Source organism: Dama dama, chromosome 33 (genome assembly GCF_033118175.1).
Source record: "Dama dama isolate Ldn47 chromosome 33, ASM3311817v1, whole genome shotgun sequence".
In the NCBI taxonomy this organism is placed as follows: domain Eukaryota; kingdom Metazoa; phylum Chordata; class Mammalia; order Artiodactyla; family Cervidae; genus Dama; species Dama dama.
This window is the reverse complement of record NC_083713.1, coordinates 42,190,991-42,194,638: the sequence shown is the minus strand read 5'-3', so window position 1 is coordinate 42,194,638 and position 3,648 is coordinate 42,190,991. Positions and strand designations below refer to the sequence as shown.

Genomic DNA, 3,648 nt, shown 5'->3' with positions numbered 1-3,648 from the left:
TTTTTAAGTTTAAGACGTTCTTTTCCTTTAAGTATTTTATACCCCGTGCTTGTCTGTTCGCTCCCTAGAACTATACAATATTTGTGATTACAGAATATTTTAGTATAGCCAAGAACCAAAACATTAGTTCAAATAGCAAATGAAATCAGATACTTAAAAGAGCCAAGTTAATTATACGTGGAAAAAGACCCTCCACTCACTTTGCGCGCGCACACACACACACACACACACACACACACACACACACACACGACATTTATATCTATACTCTTTAATAATTCCATGATTTCAACATCTTTGTGTAGGAAGGGAGTTGCTGTCACTTGAAAAGGTTACTGTGATGCATCCTGTTTCTTAAAGACCTATAGGAATCTGGGCATGGTTAGAAGCAGGAGGATGAACAAAGTGAGAATCAACATAACTGAATAAAAATGTAGCCAGTTATCTCCATTTAAGGTAGACTCGGTGCAGATTATGTTATATTTAGGGAAATTTTTCTCTTCTTTAATATGAATTGTCTTTGATAATTATTATTTACCTTTGGGAGGTATGCTTGTGTAGAATTCAGTGGATGACCAAGAAGAATAAGGTGGCAAATCTTCACTGCTACCAGTGGGCACAAGTTGAAATGCAAACTCTACAAGGGACTGTGCTGTTAGAGACCCTCTATAGTGTTATTTCATAATGCTTAACTCAGGTTTGGGAACGGTGTTGCTGCAAATATACAAATATAATAATATCCTGTGGGTTGCATTGATTGGAGAGAGGGCTGGATCTTTCATGAAATTAAACTACCATGAGTAGGGCAAACCATGGTAAAGATGTGTCGTATAGAGACCTGAAGACAGGCACTCCTCCGCACTCCCCGGTGGTTCATTGTTCAGTGGGTAAAGAATTCGCCTGCAAGGCAGGAGACACAGGAGGTGTGGGTTTGATCCCTGAGTCAGGAAGATGGCAGCCCCCTCCAGTATTCTTGCTTGGAGAATCCCCTGGACAGTGGAGCCTGGTGGGCTATAGCCCAAAGAGTCACAAAGAGTCGGACACAACTAAGCACCAGCACCACATTTTCTAAGAGGAGAGTCAATTACTGTGGAACTTGAGGCTAGGAAGCAAGGCTAGGAATCGGGGTGTGCTCTTAAGGGGGTCTCTTTGTACGTGGTAAGCTTTTTATTGCTCTTTTCCTTTAAACTGTTGGAAAGTTTTATTTCATGAACAGTTTGTAATCTATCCTTTATGTTGTCATTTCTTTCGTTTGTTTCTCACCTTCAGTCATTATTAACATCTGCACAGACCTGAGTGGTGGTGGGGGCTGGGGAGTATGGGACAATCAGAGCAAAGAAGAGCACCGCAAAATATAACCTTCTGCACATCACACTTCCCTGAGGCCAGGGTTGTGATCCCAACATCTGGCAAGTAGCAGGCAAGTGAATGGTGGCCTCTGAAGGCCAAAGAGAACAAGGCCCTGAAAGAGCTGTAGATGCACAGACAACTCAGGAGAGGGGGGCAGAAACTTTCTTTGCCAAAGCTGTCTGAGCTTCTTGTCCATTCTAACTCTAAACATTGTATCCCCTCATCCCCATTTCCTTCCCCTCAAAATCTATTTCCTCTCTCTTCCTTCACCTTTTATCATTTTTTACTTGAATTCTGACAACAGCTGCCTATATTGTTTCCTACCACTAGTGGCTTCCTTGCCCTAGTCAGGTTCTGCTCCACACGACTGCATGGGACTGCCATGGTTGTCTTTCTAAAGAGTGTTGGCCCTTGACCTTCCCCAGTGCTTGGCCAATACCTCCAGTAAAAACCTTCTTTCTGCTTGTTTACTGTCCTTGGGATTTCTATTGAAAGTTGCACTTTTCTTTCAGAGACATAGATTTTTCAAGCTGGTAGCCATTTGTTCATTAAGAGATGCCATTAGAGTCATTTGTCATGCTAAGAGGATTTCATTTAAAGATTTACCCACTTAAAGATTACTCAGGTTTTCAGTATTGAGACAGATGGCAACACAGTAGAAGCTTGATGTGATGTCTTGGAAAATCTGTCAGTTTTGTTTGGGAAAGTAAATGTTCATATAGTCAAAGTCTTTTTTAGATAATTCCATAATCTCATCAAATAATTTTGGTCCTGAAGTGAAGTGAAGTCACTCAGTCATGTCCAACTCTTTGTGACTCCATGGACTGTAGCCACCAGGCTACTCAGTCCATGGGATTTTCCAGGCATGAATACTGGAGTGGGTTGCCGTTTCCTTCTCGAGGAGATCTTCCCAACCCAGGGATCGAACCTGGGTCTCCTGCATTGTAGGCAGATACTTTACCGTCTGAGCTACCAGGGAAGCCCATTTTTGGTCCTAGATGAATCTGTAGATGGTAATGTGGGCTGTGCTAGAGACCATGGTGGGGTCTTTGAATGCAGATTTTGAATACAAATAGACCAATTTGGGGGTGCAAGGATCTTTACCACTGCATCTGGGGCTTTTTTTATATACAAAGCTCACTTAATTTCCTGGAAGTTAGTTATTTATAGCGTTTTCAAAAGTCTTCTATGGAGTTAAATTCATACCCACATTTCTAATATGTGTGATGGTTTATAAAACACGTGGAGGAGGAAGGAGGAAACAAAATATGCTCCTCTATCCCAATAAGTCATACTATTGAAAAGGGACCCAGACATAGCTTTGAAATCCAGTCCGGAGCTCCCATTATCCCTCTCTTTTCCTATCTTTGGTCTTTTTTTTTTTTTTTTTACTATGCTGGGTCTTTGTTGCAGTACTCTAACTTTGCATAGGCACTGGAGAGCTCAGGGTAGGTAGTTGCCCCACGGCATGTGATATCTTAGTTCCCTGACCAGGGATCGAACCTGTGTCCCTGCTTTGGAAGGTGGATTCCTAACCACTGGGCCACCAGTGACGTCCGTTTAGTCTATCTTGAATGGTCTGTCTGTATCTTAGAGAAGTATATCACTGATGTCTTCATAAGTGACATTAGTATAAAATTTCTCCTATATTAACAATGTAGTTATAATACATTCAACTTTGGTATTTAGTTTATATGCCTTAAATCCAAAAGCTCTTCTTCACCCACTGCTGCCCACGTATGCTGACAACTCTTCTGATCCCAGCAGGAGTAACAGATTTCATTTCTTAAACATTGCAGAACTACAACCAGAGTGTTATTATTAGATGAAAGATCTCATACTGGCTTTGCAATAGGGAAAAAATGAAGAATCGAGATGAAAAGAATCTTGGCTATTTAAAAATGCCCCACATTTTCAAAACTGTAATTCCATTTGGTTTTCAAAGGTAATATATTCAAATGGCTCAAAATTCAAAAGGTACAAAATTACATCCAGAGAATAATTTCTGTCATATCCCTGTTCCCCTGCCATGAAGTTCAGGCTAAACCAATGTTTTAAAATGTTTGTGTTTTCTCCCAGAGATAGTCTACATGTATACAACCAAATGTGAGTTCGCACATTTGTTTAAGTATGTTTCTTATCTGTTTTCTCTTAACAGCTTATTTGGGAGATAGTATTGTATCAGTACATAAAGGGCTTTTACTTTTTTCTGGTTGCATACTATTCCCTTGCAGGAAGATACATAATTTATTTTATCAGTACCTAGTAAATTTATCTGTAAGCTGTTTCTAAAGTTTT

At 40.3% G+C, this 3,648-nt stretch overlaps 1 non-coding gene across 1 annotated transcript; it reads right to left on the bottom strand.

Annotated features, from left to right (window-relative positions):
- Positions 1–2,257: 2,257 nt before the first annotated feature.
- TRNAC-ACA (transfer RNA cysteine (anticodon ACA)) lies at positions 2,258–2,329 on the bottom strand. Its single transcript has one exon. It is a non-coding gene; the product is annotated as a tRNA-Cys (tRNA).
- Positions 2,330–3,648: the final 1,319 nt, after the last annotated feature.